The sequence below is a fragment of the Podarcis muralis genome, chromosome W (assembly GCF_964188315.1).
Source record: "Podarcis muralis chromosome W, rPodMur119.hap1.1, whole genome shotgun sequence".
Classification (NCBI taxonomy): domain Eukaryota; kingdom Metazoa; phylum Chordata; class Lepidosauria; order Squamata; family Lacertidae; genus Podarcis; species Podarcis muralis.
Genome location: NC_135674.1, coordinates 26,649,719 through 26,671,086, shown reverse-complemented (window position 1 = coordinate 26,671,086; position 21,368 = coordinate 26,649,719). Strand labels below are relative to the sequence as shown.

Sequence of the window (21,368 nt, the reverse complement as noted above, 5' to 3'; positions counted from 1 at the left end):
ACTGTCGCGCCGAGAGTCCAGAAGACGTGTTTCCGTTAAGGAGCTTTTATGCTGGAAAAGATTCCGTAAGCGCCCACTTTCGGATTCTGCTAGCGACTGACGGAGCCATGCTTGAGGGGCTCCGTCGTAGGCAGAGGTTTGCGGATTTGATCAAACTCTGAGGGACTAGGATTTTACGCACAAGCAGCTCATCATCCCATCACAGCAATCCGAAAGTCTCTGAAAGCAGCTTGTGCAGGGAGAGGCATCATGAGCAACCCAGCCGAAACCGGAGAAGCAGGAGGAGCTGGAGCGGTTTCAAGCCTGGAAGAAAGGTACAGGGTGTTGGAAGTCCAGCTAGCGCTGCAGACGGCGAGGCTCGAGGAGAGGAGGGCTCAGGATGCAGAAAAGGGAAAAACCACCCCGCTCGCAAGAAAGGTGCCAGGATTGGTGCAGAAGTTTGGGGGGGATCCCAGGAACTATCACGCCTTTAGGACAGAGATGCAATATGCTCTCAATCTGCAGTTTGATGACTTTCCCGACGAGGAGTCGCGAGTGGCTTTTGTGATTGGCCATCTCGAAGCGGGGGCGAAAGACTGGGTTAGGCCCCTGATGGCAGTGAATAATGAGATCCTAAAGGATACGCGGAAGTTTTTTCGCGCCATGGACCTGATGTTTTCCAGCGACATTGAGCAGGGAGTGGTGCGCAGACAGTTAATGGCTTGCAAACAGGGGAGCCGATCTGTCCGTGAGTACTGGACTGAGTTTACCATGTTGATCCATAAATTGGGGTGGGATCTATCGGCGGAGCCCATACAAATGCTTTTCGAAGAAGGGCTTTCTTCGGCGGTGAAAGACGAACTTTCCCGGGCGCCCAGGGAAATGACCAAATCCGCGCTGACCATAGGAGCACGCCAGGAGGCGAGAGCTTTGGAAAAGCGGGAAGGGAAAGGGGAACGTTGGAGGGATTTCCGCATTCCAGAGATTCCAGAGCCACCTTTCCCGCCGGCAGAGCCAATGGAAATTGGAACAGCGCGGGTGCGCGCAGTTTCAAATCCCAGTGAAGGGCGGAAGAAGGAGGGGAAGAGCGCCAAGAAATGTTATCTCTGCCAACAGCCAGGTCACTTTGCCAGAGTCTGCCCACAAAGAAAGGAATGGCAAGGGATGGCGGGAGCTGTTGGGGAAAAGGAGGAGGAAGTCAAGGTGCAAGTAAAAGCCAACGCCTGGCTGCCACCGTCGGGGCACAGCAGCCAGGCCAAAGAGCAGTGAAAGTGCCCACGCCGGAACCTCCAAGACCTGCTTTAGTGATAGAGGTGTTACTAGAGCTGCCAAACGGACACCCACTAAAGATAAAGGCGCTATTGGACTCAGGCAGCTCCTGTAATTTCATGAGTAAGGAGTTTGCAGCTGAGCACCAGATACAGACTATCAGTTTAAGTAACCCCTTGCAGGTGACCACGATCGATGGGAGGGAGCTGTTGGGAGGAGAAGTTAGCCAACAGACTGTCCCGATGATAATGAGGGTGGCAAGGCACACCGAACGGATAGCGTTTAATGTGGCCACCTTGGGAGGAGCTCCCATTATTTTGGGGATGAGCTGGCTGGCGCTACACGATCCGCTAGTGGGCTGGCATCAGAGAGTGGTCTCCTTTGGGTCAGCGCATTGCCTAGAACACTGCAAAGAGGGGAAGGCTCCGGAAGGGGCCAGAGTCACCCTAGCAGGGATGGAAGTAACGGACAAAGGGAAGGTGCCCCCACAATACGCAGATCTGAGCAACGTATTCAGCAAAAGGGAAGCAGATAAACTGCCGCCGCATAGACCCTTTGACTGTCAAATCAATCTACTCCCTGGGGCCCAGCTCCCAGTGGGCAAGCTGTACGCTATGTCAGACAGGGAGATGCAGGAGTTAAGGGAGTTCATTGACAAAAACCTGAAGCGAGGGTTCATCAGAGAGTCCCGAGCGGTGGGGGGCAGCCCAGTGTTTTTTGTGGACAAAAAAAACACAGATAAACCGAGGCTTGTAGTGGACTTTCGGGCCCTAAATGCAGTGTCGGAACCTCTGGCTTTCCCTATGCCCCGAATTGATGACATTTTGACTAGGGTGAGGAAGGGGAAGATTTTTACAAAACTGGACCTGCGGGGGGCGTACAACCTGATACGAATAAGGAAAGGGGATGAATGGAAAACCACCATGTTCACCCCTTTGGGAGCCTTTGAATATCTCGTTATGCCCTTCGGTCTACAAGCAGGCTTGGCGTGTTTTCAATCGTTTATGAACCACGTCCTGGGACCTTTGCTCTACAAGAATTGTGTAGCCTTCTTAGACGACGTGTTGGTATATTCAGAGAATGAGGAGCAGCATGTGAGGGACGTCCGAGAAGTGTTGGGCAATCTGCAAGCTAACCAGCTGTGGGTGAAACTGGAGAAGTGTCAGTTTCATACCAAGGAGGTGGAATTCCTGGGGTACCGCTTGTCAGACAAGGGATTGGCCATGGATCCAGGCAAGGTCCAAGCGGTACTGGAATGGAAAACACCGAAAACGAAGAAGGATGTGCAAAGATTCCTAGGGTTTGGAAACTTTTATCGGAAGTTCATCAAGAACTTTGCCCACTTGACGGCTCCCATCACTGACTGTCTCAGCAGCAAGAAGAAATTTGTTTGGATGGCGGAGGCGGAGCGAGCATTTGAAGAACTGAAAAGGGCGTTCGCTTCGGAAGAACAACTTCTGCATGTGGATTTACAAAAACCTATGAGAGTTGAAACCGATGCATCAGACCGGGCGGTAGGGGTGGTGCTTCTACAACCGGGGAAGAGTAAGTCGGAGTGGAGACCGTGTGCCTTCTTCTCGCGGAAGCTGAATAAATCCGAGAGGAACTACACGGTGTATGACCGAGAACTACTCGCCATTCACGAAGCGTTCCGGAGATGGAGACATTTATTAATTGGTGCACAACATAAGGTGCAAGTGTGCACAGACCACAAGAATTTAGAGTATTGGAGAACGGCACGAGTGCTCAACCAACGACAAGTGAGATGGGCCCAGGAGTTCTCCAAATTCCACTTTGAAATTTGTTATGTGCCAGGCCCAGAAAACGTCAGGGCGGACGCTCTCTCATGTAAACCTGAGTATTTGGAGGGGGAGGGAGCAACCGAAGAGAGACATGTCATCCCAGAGGACCGCTGGGTGTGTTGGGGCGGCACTGGTGGGGCAAAGAGAACTGGTAGAGGAAACGGAGAATGATGAATACGCCCAGGATAAGCTTAGAGGTCTCAGGGGGGAGGGAGAGAGCCCCGGAGGCTTTGAGGAAAGAAATGGGGCATTGTATTACAAAGGGGCACTGTATATACCCGAAGGAGAATTGAGGGGGAGAGTACTCAAGCAGTTGCACGATAGCCCCACAGCGGGGCATTTTGGGCAACACAAGACCATGTGGTTGGTTACCAGGGAATTTTGGTGGCCCAAGGTGAGGGAAGATGTAAGGGAGTATGTAAGAGGGTGTGACCAATGCCAGCGAGCTAAAGGGGAAAGGCGGGCGCCGGCAGGGTTATTAGAACCATTACCCACACCAGAACGACCATGGGAGGCGGTATCGATAGATTTTATGACGGATCTGCCGAAGTCCAAGGGGAAAACAGCCATCATGGTAGTAGTAGACCTGTTAACAAAGATGTGCCACTTTGTAGCATGCTCACATGCAGTCACAGCGGAAGAGACAGCGAAATTGTTTGTAGAACACATTTTTCGGTTGCATGGCGCCCCCTTGAGGGTGGTCTCAGATAGAGGCAAACAATTTACGTCCAGGTTCTGGAGGAAGCTCATGAGCTTACTGCACGTGGAGGTCAATTTTTCGACTGCCCGGCACCCTGAAACCAAAGGGCAGGCGGAAAGAGCAAATGGTATCCTCCAACAATACCTGAGGTGTTATGTCAATGACAGAGAGAACGATTGGGTCGAAAAGTTGGCGCTGGCAGAGTTTGCCTACAATAATGCGGAGAATTTGTCTACAGGGATGAGCCCCTTTTTGGCTAATTACGGGTGTCACCCCAGGGCATTTCCAGGGGAAGGAGGGGAGAAATGGAGCGTCCCGGCGGCCGAACATTTTGTAGAAGAGATGGAAGCGATCCATCGTCAGCTCCAGCTCAACTTAGAAAGGGCCAAAGAAGAATATAAAAGGCAGGCAGACAAGAACAGAAGGGAAGGTGAAACCATAAGGGTGGGGGATCAGGTGTGGCTGTCAACCCAAGGGTTGCCGTTCAAAGGGGGTTGTAAGAAATTGAGACCCAAAAGATTGGGACCCTTTGAGGTCATTCAGCAGGTCAACCCAGTGGCTTTCAAACTCCGGTTACCCAACCACATGAAATTGCACCCAGTGTTCCATAGGTCTTTACTGTCACCGTACAGGGGGGGACGTGAAGGGGAGTACACCAGGGGACCAGCCTTAGAAGAAAGGGAACGCAGCAGCCATGTAGCGGAAATCATCGATTCCAGGTGGAAGGGAAATCAGGTGGAGTATTTGGTGGCGTGGGAAGGGGAACCGGAGTCCGAGAACACCTGGGTGACTGCAGAGGATGTCAATGACGAGGTCTTAATAGAAACGTTCCACCAAAGGTTCCCGAGGAAACCTCAGCCTGTAGCAAGGTTCAGGAGGGAGTACTTCGGCACCACCGACGAGGAAGAGGAACTGGAAGGATTCACGGAATCGGAGTTGGAAGAAGGAATTGACTCCGATGACGAGGAGTACCGGGAGACCAGGAACAGCAACAGGTGGAGGGAAGTGTTGGAGACTTCAGAAGATGAGGGAGGTTCTTTCAGGGGTTTTGCTTCCTCACCGCCCATAGAGGAGGGGACGGGAGGGGGTAAAGGGGGCCCTGGAGGGGAGGTGGATGTCAGGGAACTGCCATCGGAAGGACAGGAGGTCGAAGGGCTCACTGAGGTTGAGAGAGACTTAGCAGCTGAAGAGGGAACCAGCAGGGGGAGAGAAGGAACTCCAAGGGAAAGTGAGTCGGAGGGATGGCTCAGAGACACTTCCAGCGAAAACAGTGGGGAGGTTTCAAGACCTCCTATAGGGACACCCACTCCTCGCCGGAAACTGTCGCGCCGAGAGTCCAGAAGACGTGTTTCCGTTAAGGAGCTTTTATGCTGGAAGAGATTCCGTAAGCGCCCACTTTCGGATTCTGCTAGCGACTGACGGAGCCATGCTTGAGGGGCTCCGTCGTAGGCAGAGGTTTGCGGATTTGATCAAACTCTGAGGGACTAGGATTTTGTGCACAAGCAGCTCATCATCCCATCACAATATATAATTGTCAGGGAACTGCCATCGGAAGGACGGGAGGTGGAAAGGCTCACTGAGGTTGAGAGAGACGTAGCAGCTGAAGAGGGAACCAGTAGGGGGAGAGAAGGGACTCCAAGGGAAAGTGAGTCGGAGGGATGGCTCAGAGACACTTCCAGCGAAAACAGTGGGGAGGTCTCAAGACCTCCTATAGGGACACCCACTCCTCGCCGGAAACTGTCACGCCGAGAGTCCAGAAGACGTGTTTCCGTTAAGGAGCTTTTATGTTGGAAGAGATTCCGAAAGCGACCACTTTCGGATTCTGCTAGCGACTGACGCAGCCATGCCGGAGGGGCTCCGTCGCAGGCAGAGGTTTGAGAACTTGACCAAACTCTGAGGGACTTGCATTTTCAATTCAATTCAATTCAAAATCCTTTATTAGGCATATCGCATCTCACATTAACAAACAAACATCATATACAGACTGTATAAAATACGGGCTCAGTGAACACAATTTAACCCAGTCCTATTCTTAACTCCAAGAAATAAATCGATGTACATACATAATATAATACAACACAGCAACATCACCTACCATTAAAAACCACTAAGTCTCTTTACCATGGCCCACTCTTTCTTCATGGACAGCACTTAAAAATTCAGCCGTTATTAAGGTAATTTGATCATCGCTGTCCGCCAGCAGGTCCCGAACAGTTGGTTGTGTAAAAATCTGTCTATTAAATTTTAGGGCCTCAAATAATTGTCCTCTAGCATAGCTGCCAAAATCACAGGAAAAGAATATATGCTCTAGAGTATCGGGTTCCTGTTTTCTGCATTTGCAGAGACGCTCTGATTCTGGGATAGCTAAGTATCTTCCTCTCACTACCACCGAGGGAAACATGTTAAATCTGGCCAACATAAACAGCCTACACAATTCATGTTTCTTCAGATTTGTCATGTATCCCTTTTGGAAATCTCTACACAAAGGGAGATTTAGGTGGATAGGAGAGCAGGTGCTGTGCTTTGCAACCTCAAGCATGGCGAGAACACTTTTTTCTGTGAGGGTCTTCCTGATAATTTCCCATATATCTTTGGGATCAGAGATTTCAAAATCAGTTAGAGTGAGCCCTATCGAATCCAGTTTTCTCCTACAAATCAATGATAGATTGTAGATTGCACTATCACTTAAAAGATCGTAAAGTATAGAATTAGGGGATAGGGCTCTATAATAGAGGAAGATCCAATATTTCAAGGTCCTCAGCCATGCTCTTACTGATAAAGGCAGTATTCCCAGCTCACAACATATTGTTTCATATTTTACAGAGTTTGCAAGTCCTAATAATGACCTCAGAAGGGATGCGTGAAATTTATCCAACCTCTTGAGGTCACCTGAAATCCACACTGGTGTGCCGTATAGAAGTTGGGCACAGAGTTTCATGTCAATCACTTGCAATACAGCTGGAATAAATCGGTTTCCTACTTGAGAAAAAAAATAGGATTTAATATGGTGGGCTGTCACTTTGGCCTTAACTATTGCAGCACATATATGTGTATTCCAATTCATATTATTTTTGAATGTGATTCCCAGATAATTGAAGTGCTTAACTTCCTGTATTAGATGTCCATTAATTATACAGCCTTTTGGGTTCCCTCTCTTTCTGAATTGCATAATCTTTGTCTTATCATAATTAATTTTGAGATTATTGAGAGAGCAGTAGTTTGAGAAACTCTTAAATAATTTTTTTAATCCCAAAACAGAGAGTGAAATAATTACAGCATCATCTGCATAAAGTAATAAAAAGAGTGGGCTCTTGTTTAAATAAGGAGTATGAGTGGTTGCGTTTTGAAGAAATAATGGTAGGTCAGATAAAAATAGATTAAATAGGGTAGGGGCCAAGATACAGCCTTGCCTAACTCCTCGATTATTCAGAATAGGACCTGCAGGACTTGCATTTTACGCACAAGCAGCTCATTATCCCATCACAGCAATCCAAAAGTCTCTGTAAGCAGCTTGTGCAGGGAAAGGCATCATGAGCAACCCAGCCGAAACCGGAGGAGCAGGAGGAGCTGGAGCCGGTCCAAACCTGGAAGAAAGGTACAGGGTGTTTGAGGTCCAGCTAGCGCTGCAAACGGCACGGCTCGAGGAGAGGAGGGCTCAGGATGCAGAAAAGGGAAAAACCACCCCGCTCGCAAGAAAAGTGCCAGGATTGGTGCAGAAGTTTGGGGGGGATCCCAGGAACTATCATGCCTTTAGAACAGAGATGCAATATGCTCTCAATCTGCAGTTTGATGACTTTCCCGACGAGGAGTCGCGAGTGGCTTTTGTGATTGGCCATCTCGAAGCGGGGGCGAAAGACTGGGTCAGGCCCCTGATGGCAGTGAATAATGAGATCCTAAAGGATACGCGGAAGTTTTTTCGCGCCATGGACCTGATGTTTTCCAGCGACATTGAGCAGGGAGTGGTGCGAAGCCAGTTAATGGCTTGCAAACAGGGGAGCCGATCTGTCCATGAGTACTGGACTGAGTTTACCATGCTGATCCATAAGTTGGGGTGGGATCTATCGGCGGAACCCATTCAAATGCTTTTCGAAGAAGGGCTTTCTTCAGCAGTGAAAGACGAACTTTCCCGGGCGCCCAGGGCGGAGTCTATGGACCAGCTGACCAAATCCGCGCTGACCATAGGAGCACGCCAGGAGGCGAGGGCTTTGGAAAAGCGGGAAGGGAAAGGGGAACGTTGGAGGGATTTCCGCATTCCAGACATTCCAGAGCCACCTTTCCCGCCGGCAGAGCCGATGGAAATTGGAACAGCGCGCGCGCGCGCAGTTTCATATCCCAGTGAAGGGCGGAAGAAGGAGGGGAAGAGCGCCAAGAAATGTTATCTCTGCCAACAGCCAGGTCACTTTGCCAGAGTCTGCCCACAAAGAAAGGAATGGCAAGGGATGGCGGGAGCTGTTGGGGAAAAAGAGGAGGAAGGCAAGGAGCAAGTAAAAGCCAACGCCTGGCTGCCACCGTCGGGGCACAGCAGCCAGGCCAAAGAGCAGTGAAAGTGCCCACGCCGGAACCTCCAAGACCTGCTTTAGTGATAGAGGTGTTACTAGAGCTGCCAAACGGACACCCACTAAAGATCAAGGCGCTTTTGGATTCAGGCAGCTCCTGTAATTTCATGAGTAAGGAGTTTGCAGCTGAGCACCAGATACAGACCATCCCTTTAAGACACCCACTCCTCGCCGGAAACTGTCACGCCGAGAGTCCAGAAGACGTGTTTCCGTTAAGGAGCTTTTATGTTGGAAGAGATTCCGAAAGCGACCACTTTCGGATTCTGCTAGCGACAGACGCAGCCATGCCGGAGGGGCTCCGTCGCAGGCAGAGGTTTGAGAACTTGACCAAACTCTGAGGGACTTGCATTTTACGCACAAGCAGCTCATTATCCCATCACAATAATGAACTGAAAAAGGTATTTAAATATACCTTCCTTAAGAAACCAGAAGCCTTTCTCTTGGGTATAGTCGGCCAGGGGGTGTTAAAGAAGGATATGACCTTTTTTATGTATGCCACAACAGCAGCAAGAATACTTATCGCTAAGTACTGGAAGACACAAGATCTACCCACCTTGGAAGAATGGCAGATGAAGGTGATTGACTACATGGGCCTAGCAGAGATGACAAGCAGAATCCGAAACCAGGGAAGAGAAGCAGCGGAAGAAGAATGGAGAAAATTTAAGGACTATTTAAAGAAATATTGTAAGATTAATGAAGCCTAAAATGATGTTGGATTAGTGAAATAAATGGTTGACAGCGGTAATAGTTAAGATAAGGAGAAAAATAAGAGTAAACTAAGTTAAAATATGAGAAGATTTGCTGAATAATTGATTAGAAATTGGAATACAGAAAGGGGAAGCATGAGGAAGTCGGGGAAGTAAGGTTTAAGAAAATAAGATTTGAAATTATACATGTTATTATTTGTTTGTTATGTTTAATGTATTGTTATGTTTTGTTTTTGTAACCATAAGAAAAAACCCTTAATAAAAATTTTATAAAAAAACAACAACCAAAGATTGAAATCTTTTGGGACATGATCCATGACGAAATAAAAAAATTGATAAGGACATCACATAAAAAAAAGGCAGAGGCATATTTATTAGGAATCTTAGATAAAGGAATATTAGATATTAGGAATATTAGATATTAGGAATCTTAGATAAAGATATCCCCAAAGAGAAAATTAACTTATTGCTATACACGACAACAGCGGCAAAAATTTTGATTGCTAGCTATTGGAAAGAGGAAAGCATCCCAACAAAAAGAGAATGGTTGGGGAAACTTTGCGAGTACCTGGAATTAGCAAAATTGACAGATATAATAAGGAGAAAATCCAAAACTGTGGTTATGAAGCAATGGGAGTGTTTAAATGATTATTTACAAAACCAGGGCTCAACTACAAAAATCTGGTTGTGTTTAGAATAATCTTGTGCGTAATATAAAAAATACAAAGTGAGACATTAAGGAAACCCAAAGGGAAAATATGAAGAACAGAGGCTCTGAAGAACGGACCCCATGGAGCAGAGCACGCCAGGCAGTCCTGTCTTCCACTGCCTCCCACAGTTTGGTCAAACTCATGCTGCTAGCTTCGAGAACACTGTCCAACCATCTCGTCCTCTGTCGTCCCCTTCTCCTTGTGCCCTCCATCTTTCCCAACATCAGGGTCTTTTCCAGGGAGTCTTCTCTTCTCATGAGGTGGCCAAAGTACTAGAGCCTCAGCTTCACGATCTGTCCTTCCAGTGAGCACTCAGGGCTGATTTCCTTAAGCATGTGTTGTCGGAACTCCGCTCGGCCAAGCCAATAAGGCCTCATCTTCCTCCGAGCTGAGCCTTTGAAATCGCCTCCGACGTGTTTAATGACCTGAGCCTTTGATAAGGCCTCAAGCACATTCTATCCAGCAGGGTTCCCAGCACAGGGAAGAGATGAGAGGTTTGGCTACATTGTAACGAGTTTATTTCTAAACTACGCAGAACAGAAAAGATATACTCTCTCTATGAAAGTAGAGAGCAACTGAACAAAGGAACAAAAGAAACGGGAAACCACTAACGTCACATCCCGTCTCCCTTTCCCATGAGACTGCAGGGTCTCTGGAATGTAAACAGAGTCCTGTGACTCGCAGCAGCTGCTCAGTGAGAAACAGAAACTAACGTCCTAACGTCCTCCCCCTTTCTGTGAACACCACTGGGCAGCGTGTCAGTACAATCTCAGTACAAAACCACACAGGTACAGTGTTGATCCTTCGGAACAACCTTGGACAATAAATCAGCAGGAATTTCATTACCTGGCATGTAGGACACTGTTACGAGTCCTTTCTGAACACATTCCCTAGCATGTTGCAGCTTCAATTGCAAGTGCTTTGTGCTTTGCTTACAACCTTCAGAAGTCAGCAAAGCCAAACATGCTTTGTTGTCCTGATAAACCTGGATTGGACATTTGACAGGAATTCTCATGTCTTTACACAATTGTAACAACCATTCACAACCCACAAGTGAATAAGACAGTGCACTCAGCTCAGCTTCACAAGAACTTAAGCTTACTGTTGTTTTCTTCTTGCACGACCAATCAAATAGACCCTGATTGTACATGTAGCAAACTCCATACGTGCTTTTCCTGTCTGTAGTGTCACTTCCAAAACTCGCATCAGCAAATATTTCAAGACCTCCAGACTGCTGATTGTTAAATCTCAGTCTGTAGTGCATAGTACCTTTCAAATAGTGTGCTATGCGTTTCAGAGCTTTCCAATCCTTAACACCAGGATTGTTGACTTGTCTGCTTAGCAAATTCATGCTAACTGCAATGTCAGGTCTTGAACACTTGGCAATGAAGTTTGGTTTGCCTAGCACACGTCTGTACAGTGTAGTGTCAGAAAATGCTTCTTCAGTGTCATCTACCTGATAACCTGTTGTCATCGGTGTGTCTACAGGGTTAGCATCCATCAGGTTTAGTTTGGTTAACACATCAGCAATTTTCTGTGACTGGTGTACTAGAATATTACCGTCTTGGTCTCTCTCTATTTCCAGAGATAAGTAGTTGGTTACCTCACCAAGATCTTTCATGTCAAAGTGTTCCTTCAGTTGAGCTAGGGTGCTATGGTACATTTTGATATCCTTCCAAAAGAAAAGAATATCATCAACATAAAACAAGCAATACAGCTTCTTTTGCCCTTCCTCTTTGACAAATACACATGGATCAGCTTTACCTTGCTGAAAACCTAGAGAAAATAACACTTCAGTGAGTTTAGAGTGCCAGAACTGTGCACTTTGCTTGAGACCATATAGGGACTTCTTCAGAGAGCAAACAAATCCCTGTTTTACCTGTACGCCATCAGGTGGAAGCATATAAAGTGATTCACCTAAGGTTCCGTACAAAAATGCTGTATTCACATCGTGATGAGAAACGTGTAGATTCTCTTCTGCAGCAAGTTTGAGCATAAGCCTAGTGCTCTCATATCTCACGGTGGATCAGCAGGTCTCGTGATAGTCCTCTCCTGGTACCTGTGAAAAACCTCTGGCTACCAATCTGGCTTTGTGTCTGACTATCTTGCCATTCTGATCTGTCTTTGCTTTGAAAACCCATTTGCTGTCAAGCAGTTTCATCCCTGGAACTGTCGGAACTAGCTCCCATGTTTTGTTCCCCTCTAAGGAATCAAGCTCACCCTTCATGGTGGTTAACCATGGCTCAGCATCCTTTGAATTCAAAGCCTGGATCTCTTGGAAGCTTGAAGGTTCAAATACCTTCTTGGAGCTATTAACAGCAGTTACAGCTTTCGCTGCTTTAGCAAATTCATCAGCAAATCTCTTTGGAGGTCTTCCTTTCGTGGCTCTTTCAGACCTGCGAATTAGACGTAGGTCTTCAACGCTCTCCTCTTCTTTCTTAGGAGAAAAGTGGCCTATAGTGAACAGTGGCTCCTCCAATTCTCGATCAGAGCCTTCAGAGGGTCGCAGAGAGGCCTTAGCACTTTTGAAATCCTCTGAATCACCTGATTCAGTTTCGGATTCAGAATCAGAACCTTCATCAGTGGGTGTGGGGTTTTGCTGCTCTTTATCCTCAGACTCTTCAGTGTCATCAGGATAACATTGGAAAATTCCCACATTCTCCCCCCACTCGGCATTGTACTCAACACTTCTAGTGAGCCTGACTGTGTTAGTGTCAGTCATCATTACTCTGCAAGAACCTTTCTGATAGCCTAGAAAGATACCATGCAAACCACATTTGCCTAACTTGGAGCTTTGTGGTGTGTGAACCCACATGTCAGAACCAAAAATTCTCATGTGCTTGATGTATGGTTTCTTGCCAAACATATTTTCATAGGGGGTACAACCAATCGGTGAAGATAATCTGTGATTACAAGTATAAACAAAACAGCTGAGTGATTCTGCCCAATAACTCTCTGGAAGATTGGCATCATGCAGCAAGGTTTTCAAGCCTTGAAGCAATGTTTGGCTTGCCCTTTCACAAAGTCCATTCATCCAAGGAGATCGTGGACTTGACATGTCATGTTGAATTCCTTTCTCAGTCAGAAAAGCTTCAAACTGCTGAGAAGTGAATTCTCCCCCTCGATCTGTAAATAAACATTTCACCTGTTTACTATGCACATTTTTCAACCAAGCACAGAATTCCTTGAACCTAGGAAACGCTTCTGATTTCTGCTTGAGATTGAACACATGAATATACCTGGAAAATGAATCAATAAGAACCATGAAGTACCTGGCTCCACCCAAAGAGGGTGTTAGTGGACCAACGAGATCAGCATGCACTACCTGGTATGGTTCTGTAGCTTGTCTACTAGACACCTTACCTTTTGCAGCCATTTTGACCTTGTTCGCTGTGCATGCCTTACACTTCACGTGGTACCTGCAGGGTTTAATAGTCATACCTTCAACTAAGGCAGGCATTTTGGAAACTGCCTCAAAGTGTAAATGACCAAATTTCCTGTGATAGTCATGAATACATCCTGCATGCAAAACCTTTTTAGTATCTGCAACACAAGAAGTTTCATCCTGCACAACATCAACAGAATCATCATAATGCAATACAAACAAATGATCAATATAATCAGCATGCAATACAAAGTCATCTTTCTTGGTGATGGTGCACTTCCTCTTCTTGAAGGAAACGTCTATGTCCTGTTCAGTCAGCTGCGAGACACTCAGTAGGTTGTGTGCAGCATCTGGAACAAAAAGAACGTTGCGTATCGAAGCATCCAAGCTGTGAAGAACAACTGTTCCGTAGCCTTGACTGGAGATCGTGTGGTCATCCGCTTGGTGAATCGCACCTTCCTGAGGAGTAAAGGACACGAACAGGTGTTTGTCCCGACAAACGTGTCTGGTCGCTCCTGAGTCAATGATGAAGAAAAATCCAGATGTCTTCTGGACCTTTGGAGTGAAGTGTGAGACCATTGCCTTGTGTTGCGGTGTCCCGGACTTCTGACCTTTGCCTTTGTCTTTTCCACGTGTTGAGCTTTTGCTGCGCTGCGCTGCTCTGTTGCCTTGGCCTTGGGATGTTTACACTCCCTTTTCACGTGGCCTAGACGTCCACACGAGTAGCATTTCACTGCCTTCACAGCTTTGGCGCCATCTAGTGGTTCCACTGCATTCTGGGATGACGTCTGTGAGGACTCCACCTTAGTGATGCAGCTAGCACTACGCCGATCCGCTTCATTTAACACCACAGCAGTAACATGCGCTACCGTTAGCAGAGTAGTAGGCAAAACAGCAAGCTGGCTGGCAATCACTTCCCAACTTGAACCCAAGGAATGTAGTATCATGAAGGAATACACAGCCTCTGGAAAGGTGATTCCACGCTGTTGCAACTCATGCCTAAGATTCTGCATTTCCATGAGGTGGGCATGTACGTCTGCTCCTTCAACAAGTGCCATATCATGCAACTTGGCATAAAAGAACAAAGAAGCGCCCGCTTCTGTTCTCAAATGTGACTCTTGGAGACTGTGCCACATCTCTCTGGCTGAGGCCTTGTCACGCAAAAGACATAACTTTTCAGGAGACACAATAAGCATCAGAGTTCCCCTTGCTTTGGAATCCTTAGCCTTCCATTCATCGGTCGTTGGAGCAGGGGGGGCATCTGTTATCACATTATACAGACCCTCTTTTCGTAGCAGAGCCTCTGCATACTGCACCCAGTTTTGATAATTCCCTTTTCCAAGCTTTGGAAATCCAAGAACCTCTGTTACTCTTGGACTGGACATGTCTGTGTCTTTTAAAGCAAGCTGTGTCTCTCTACCAGCTGCATTCCAAAAACACACTTTCGCTTTCTCCTGAGCTTTGGCTAGAAGTTCAAAGTCCACCCCTTAATGCCATTAATTAGGGACTAGCAGGCTTCCTGGGGCAAGAGCACATACCTCTCATCAATCTTCTTGACACGCAGAGAAGATAAGCTGCATTCCGTTCTTCTGGGCCCATAACCAAAAATATCGGGATCTCCGCTCGGCCAAGCTGATAAAGCTCATTTTCTTCTCGAGCCTTTGAAATCGCCTCCCGACATGTTTAACGACCTTGAGCCTTTGATGAGGCTCCAAGGCACGTCCTCCCAGCAGAGCATCAAAACAGCATGTGGAAGTGATGAGATGTATGGCTACATTGTAAAGAGTTTTATTTCTAAACTACGCAGAACAGAAAAGACATCCTCTCTCTATGAAAGCAGAGAGCAACTGAATAAAGGAACAAAGGAAACAGGAAACCACTAACGTCACATCCTGTCTCCTCTCCCGTGAGACTTCCAGTAGTATGGAATCCCTGGAATGTAAACAGAGTCCTGTGACTCGCAGCAGCTGCTCAGTGAGAAACAGAAACTAACACTTCATGCCTCTCCCCATCCTAGGTCATCTTATATGCCATGTAAAACTCACTTCCAGGTTATTTCTCAGGGGCTACCCAAGCCCTCTTTGTTTTGTTTTTAACTGTGAGAAGTCCATTTCCATCCAAGTGGGTCCTTTTATTACATTAAGAATTTGGAGTTTGAGTTTTCATCATCCCTCCTCACCCTTTTTTCCTTTTGTGTCACATACATCCGAGGGCAGGGGCTGTATTGTTTTTTTCTTGATTTTTCTGGAAGTTTTTTCAGCTGAACAGCAGGGTAAAAGCACTTTGGATAAAATGAATGATAAAATAATGCCAGCCAAGGGACTTCTTGGCAGAGGAAGTTGAACTCACCATAGGGGGATGCTTATCCCAGAATCATAGAATTAGAAGGGACCTAGAGGGTCATTTAGTCCAACCCCCTGCAATGCAGGAATCACAGCAGCTACTTTAGCTTTTCCTCCATGTGGTTCCCCCTGCAGATCCTGGCTCCGTCCCCCTGATCATAGAGATGCTGGGAGACGTGTATGAATACATGCCCATCCTTCAGGACTGGTGGCATGCAGATGGGTATGCCAGCAGCGCTTTGCTCGGTTGCCATCTGAGCTGGCATCTCTTGGGGAAAAGCTGCAGTCCTACCAAGTACAGAGCGCAGTCTGGCTGGATGACGGAGAGGTGTTCCTGCAGAAGCCGAAGCAGAGGCGTGAGTAGAGGTATGCTGCACTATTGAACCTAAGATAAGCCTGCTAGATCAGGTCAATGGCCCACCTGGTCCAGCAACCGGCTCTCACAGTACCATGTGCACCTAGACGCCTGTGGGAAACCAGGGAGCAGAACATGAGCACCAGAGCCCTCTCCCTCCCCTCCTGTGGTTTCCAGGAACTGGTTTTCAGGAGCATGGCTGCCCCCAACTGTGGAGGACAGAGCACAGCCATACTGGCTAGTAACCATTGACAGCCCTCTGCTCCTTCTCCTCCACCTCCTCCTCCTCCTCCTCTTCCTCCTCCAGGAATTGGTCCAATCCTCTTTTAAAGGCATCCATGTTGGTGGCCATCAGAGTTCCATAGCTTAACTCTCTATGCTGCAAGAAGAAGGGCTTTCCTTTTATCTGTCCTGAATCTTCCATCATTCAGCTTCACTGGATGACCACAAGTTCCAGTGTGATGAGAGGAGAAAAAATTTTCTCTCTCCACTTTCTCCTGGCCATGCATAATTTTTATAAAAATCCTATCATGTAACCCTTCCTTGCTTTTTCTCTAAAACTAAAAAGTCCCAAATACGGCAACCTTTATTCATACAGAAATCACTCCATCCCATAGATCATTTGGGTTGCCCTTTTCTGAACTTTTCCCAACTCTACAACATGCTTTTTGATGTGAGGCAACCAAAACTGTTTTAAATGTTGGGTCCTTGGTCACATCCCCATCTCTCTCCCCCACCCCCAGGAAACATCTCCGCACCAATCCTGGTATTCAAGAACAAAACAGACACAAAGTGTGTGAAGGTACTAGCCGACTTCCCAGAGATGCCCGCCGTGAGTGCTTGTGCCCATGTCCAGTGGGACCCCGAGGCTGTGGAGAGCTCCACTGTCTTCTCCTATGCTGTCCCGGCTTTCATCAATGAGTTCCAGTTGCGTGGCTTCGTCGACAAGGATGGCTTCATCAGGTTTGCCATCATCCTCCATGGGCACCACTCCCCGTACCTGCCAGTTTTTTGTGCCGATGGGCAGTGGCACCACTTCTGTGTCACATGGCAGCATCAGATTGGGGCATGGACCATCCACGCTGATGGGAAGGAGAAGGCCTCAGCCACAGGGCTTTCAGCTTCCCATGCCGTGGATGGCCTCAGGATGTTCATTATCGGGTAAGATCAGGACTCCCTGGGTGGGGCCTTCAAAGAGAAAGAGTCCTTCAGCGGGAACCTCACTGGTTTGCATGTTTGGCGGAGGGTCCTCAGCAGGGAGAAGATGGAGAAAGTGCGCTCCTGCATCCCTATTCAAGAGAGCCTCGTGTTTGCCTGGAGCAGCGACATCCTCGAGGTGGAAGCGAGCATCCAGCAGGCCACAGTGCAGCTAACCTGCCCAGGTAAAGCGCTCTCGGGTTGTGACTGCACCAGCTGTCTGAATCTGGTCTGTGATGAGCTGGCTGATTTGCATGTCCCTGTTTTCAGTCGGTGTGGTCTGGTTATATGCCTATATTGGATGGGGGCAGGGGAGGAAGCTGCCCCAGGACAGGGGTGGGGATCCCCGTGGCCTGCAGACCATGGCCAGTGATGATGGGAGTTGTAGTCCCAACTGAAGGGCCACAGGTTCTCCTTCCTTGTTTAGGAGGCATCTTGGGCTGGAAGGGCTTTGAACTCTCTTGGGTCTCTATTGCAAAATGGGCTTGTTGAGATAGGTAGGTAGATACTTGCTGGGGTCTTCTTTCTCCAAGGGTTGAAGATGTCCATGGCGATCAGGTTGTGTGACTCAGCTACCTGCAAGTACACAAATGGCAGAGTGTATTTCGAATAAACTGTGTGGAGCAGGAGCAGATGGCGGGGAGGGACGATGGCTGCGACCTGACTCCTGACGACTGAGTCAGCGCCACTTACCTGGAGGCAGTGGGGGAGGGGTGGGGCAGCAGGGAGATGGGGCAAATGCATCAACAGGAGAGCTGGGTGGAAGTAAGATGCTTTATAAGGACCTAGTAGCAGTGAGTGCCTGGCACTGCCTGGGAGTTTTTAGGAAATAAAAAAATTGCAATTTTAAAACTAAAAATAGCATAATTCGTGATTTTGGACCCATGACACCAAAATTGGGTAAACTCATGCCAAAGTCACGTTTTGGTCTGACATCTTGATTCAAAACGGCACCTAGAATCCAAGAGTCTGCCAACTCCACCCTCAGGAAACCCCCTGCCGAATTTGGTGATGATGCTTCAAGGGGTATCCCAACCTATAGAAAACAAACAATTTCCCAAAACATCGAGTAGACGGAGGGTGTTGTTCTTGTTCTTTTCCAGGGCCTGTGGAGGAATGTCATATGTTTCAGGTCATGCAGGGAAGCCTTGCTTATGCCCCCTGCCTGCAGCTGCTGCCTTTTGTCTGCCACTACAAAAAAAGCTATGGCAGTTCTGACTATCCTTATCTCCAGACTCAAACTGTGGCAACTGTCATTTTAAGCCCAAGGTCCCCATTTCTTTGTGCCAGCAATCGGTGGGTCAGAGCAACAGGGAAGTGGGTGGAGCAACAGGTGTGACTCTTACTTTGTTCAGTATGGTCCCATCTGCACGGTGCATTAAAAGCACCCCCCCCCAAAAAAAGAATAATAATGGGAACTGTAGTCCACTGAGACCTTTTAACATCACAGTAATCCAAGTTTATGCACCAACCACTGGTGCTGAAGAAACTGAAATTGACCGATTCTATGAAGACTTACAACATCTTATAGAAATGACACCAAAGAAGAATGTTCTTCTCATTATAGGGGATTGGAATGCTAAAGTAGGGAGGCAAGAGATAAAAGGAACAACTGGCAAGTTTGGCCTTGGAGATCAAAACGAAGCAGGGCAAAGGCTAATAGAGTTCTGTCAAGAGAACAAGCTGGTCATCACAAACACGCTTTTCCAACAACACAAGAGACGACTCTACACATGGACATCACCAGATGGGCAGCATCGAAATCAGATTGATTATATTCTCTGCAGCCAAAGATGGAGAAGCTCTATACAGTCAGCAAAAACAAGACCTGGAGCTGACTGTGGCTCAGATCATCAGCTTCTTATAGCAAAATTCAAGCTTAAACTGAAGAAAGTAGGAAAAACCACTGGGCCGGTAAGATACAATCTAAACCAAATCCCTTATGAATCACAGTGGAAGTGAGAAACAGGTTTAAGGATTTAGATTTGGTGGACAGAGTGCCTGAAGAACTATGGATGGAGGCTCGTAACATTATACAGGAGGCAGTAACGAAAACCATCCCAATGAAAAGGAAATGCAAGAAAGCAAAGTGGCTGTCCAACAAGGCCTTACAAATAGTGGGGGAGAGAAGGAAAGCAAAATGTGAGGGAGATAGTGAAAGATACAGGAAACTGAATGCAGATTTCCAAAGAATAGCAAGGAGAGACAAGAAGGCCTTCTTAAACGAGCAATGCAAAGAAATAGAGGGAAACAATAGAATGGGAAAAACCAGAGATATGTTCAAGAAAATTGGAGATATGAAAGGAACATTTCGTACAAAGATTACCATAATAGAATATTTATTTATTTAAATGCTCATATTCCTCAATCTCATGCCAAAGTGCCACAAGGCTGGGAGCGAGGGATCAGATTCCACTTCCTCTGGAAGAGAGTTCCAAGGTTTTGGAGCCAGCACTGGGAAGGCCCTGTCATGCCTTGTTCAGCAAGGAAACTGTGCCTCTGAAGCAGGTCTTCATCACTGGGTTGGTTTCCTGGGGAGAAGGGTACTTCTGGTATCCCCAGTTGTTGGATCAGCCTGGATTTGTGGTCAGAGTGGCCTAGAGAGACACCGGTTCAACTCCCCCCTTGACCACAAAGTGCTCTGGGTGACTTTGGGCCAGTTGCTCTCTTTTGACCTTGTCTACCTTGCAGGGCTGTGGAAAGAATTAATCTTCTTCTTATTAAAATTTATATACCACCCTGCACCTGAAGATCACAGGGCAGTTTACAACATGAAAATACAACATGAAAACACAAATTACATAGCATAATAGCAAAACAACACCACCCCTCCACCACTATCACACTTAAAAGCCGTAGATGGCTTAATCAGCCAAAGCCCTAGTTGAAGTGCCCTACCTGAGTGGATGGAGCAGCCAAGTAATTTCGTTGTCCCCAAGAGGGGGCAATGACAATAAAGATTTAATATTATTATTATTATTATTATTATTATTATTATTATTATTATTATTAAAAGAGGAATGTTTTTGCCTGGCTCCATGAAATGGGCGAGGTACTAACTTTGTAAACCACCTTCCACAACCTTCCATTTGCATGTCTGCTGTTTCCCCCTCAGATCTTGAAGAAAACACAGTCAAAACCTGTCCCACAGCTCATAGCTCAGGTTAATGCATGTGTGAATGCGACAGTGGTGAGTCTAAAGCATTGGCTTCAGCCCTTCAACCCTGAGGGCTTCCACCTGTGGTCCAGCATCACTGTGTTGCTGGCCAGGCCTCATGGGCCCTGGAGCCTTTTCTCAGTGCCCCCAAGTGTTTCCTGGGTGAGTCTGTGGGGAAGCTGATTTCTGGGAGAATTTGGGGTGGTACAGGTTGCAGGGGGTTGGACTTGAAGATCCATGGGGTCCCTTCCAGCTTCACTGTTCTGTAATTTCTGTAAGAAGCTGCCAGACCCCTGAGCCATCTAGCTGAGCAGGATGATTTCTGGCAGGGGCCATTCGTAGCTCTACCTGGAGCTGCCGATGGGGAGTGGGATTGAATCTGGAACCTTCCTCACTCAAAGCCAGTGCTCTTCCACTGAGCCACAGCTCTGGGAACACGTGACAAGTGTCTAGCCTTGTCTCAGGAGACCCACGGTGGGCAAAGCTTCTTAAAGTCTGGTTGTGGGGCATAGACATCTATTGGCAAATCTTCTCATCTCAGCTCTCCACATTGACCCTCTGTCCCCGCCCCCCCCCCCCACTCCCGGATTTATGGCTTCCCTACACACTTTCCCCTAAAGTGCCTTCAGCTTGTGCACTGCTCCCAACCCAAAGTTCCCATATAACAGATTTTGGAACAACTGCTACTAAAAATACTTCAAAAATGGCTTTGTGCAGATCAGATACATCTGGGTGGATTTTTCCAAAAGGGGAGGCACACACACCCCTTCACCCACCCTGCCCCCATTTAGTCCCCCTTCTCTAACCTGGGGGTCTTGTTTCTGGCTACAGATTCCCGAGAGTATCTTCCAGGCAGAAGCCCGAGGCGTGGACCTTTCAGTAGCCGCTGGTTACCTAGGGATGGTGGAGACGGTCCTGACGGATGCTGAGCCGACATCTCTGGATGCAGCTGCTCTTCTGGGCATCTTGCAACTGCTGAAGGAGGTCTCAGACATGGATGCCAACGAGCCGGAGGAACTGGCAACGCTGGAGCAGCTGGGGCAGCACTACGTGGCAATTGCCGGGGCAATCCTGGAGGAGCAGAACGCTGAGGAGTGGTCCAAAATAAAGCCGGTAAAATCATGGCTTCCTAGAAGTAAGGGGCGGGCGGGGGGGGGGGCGGTCTGGTGAGCCCCAATGTTTGAGGCAGGAAATCCAGAAAGCTGAAGC

At 47.5% G+C, this 21,368-nt stretch overlaps 1 pseudogene; it reads left to right on the top strand.

The window, feature by feature from the left end:
• The first annotated feature begins 14,787 nt into the window (after positions 1–14,787).
• LOC144326336 (adhesion G protein-coupled receptor D2-like) overlaps positions 14,788–21,368 on the top strand; it is a 761,129-nt pseudogene continuing 754,548 nt past the window's right edge.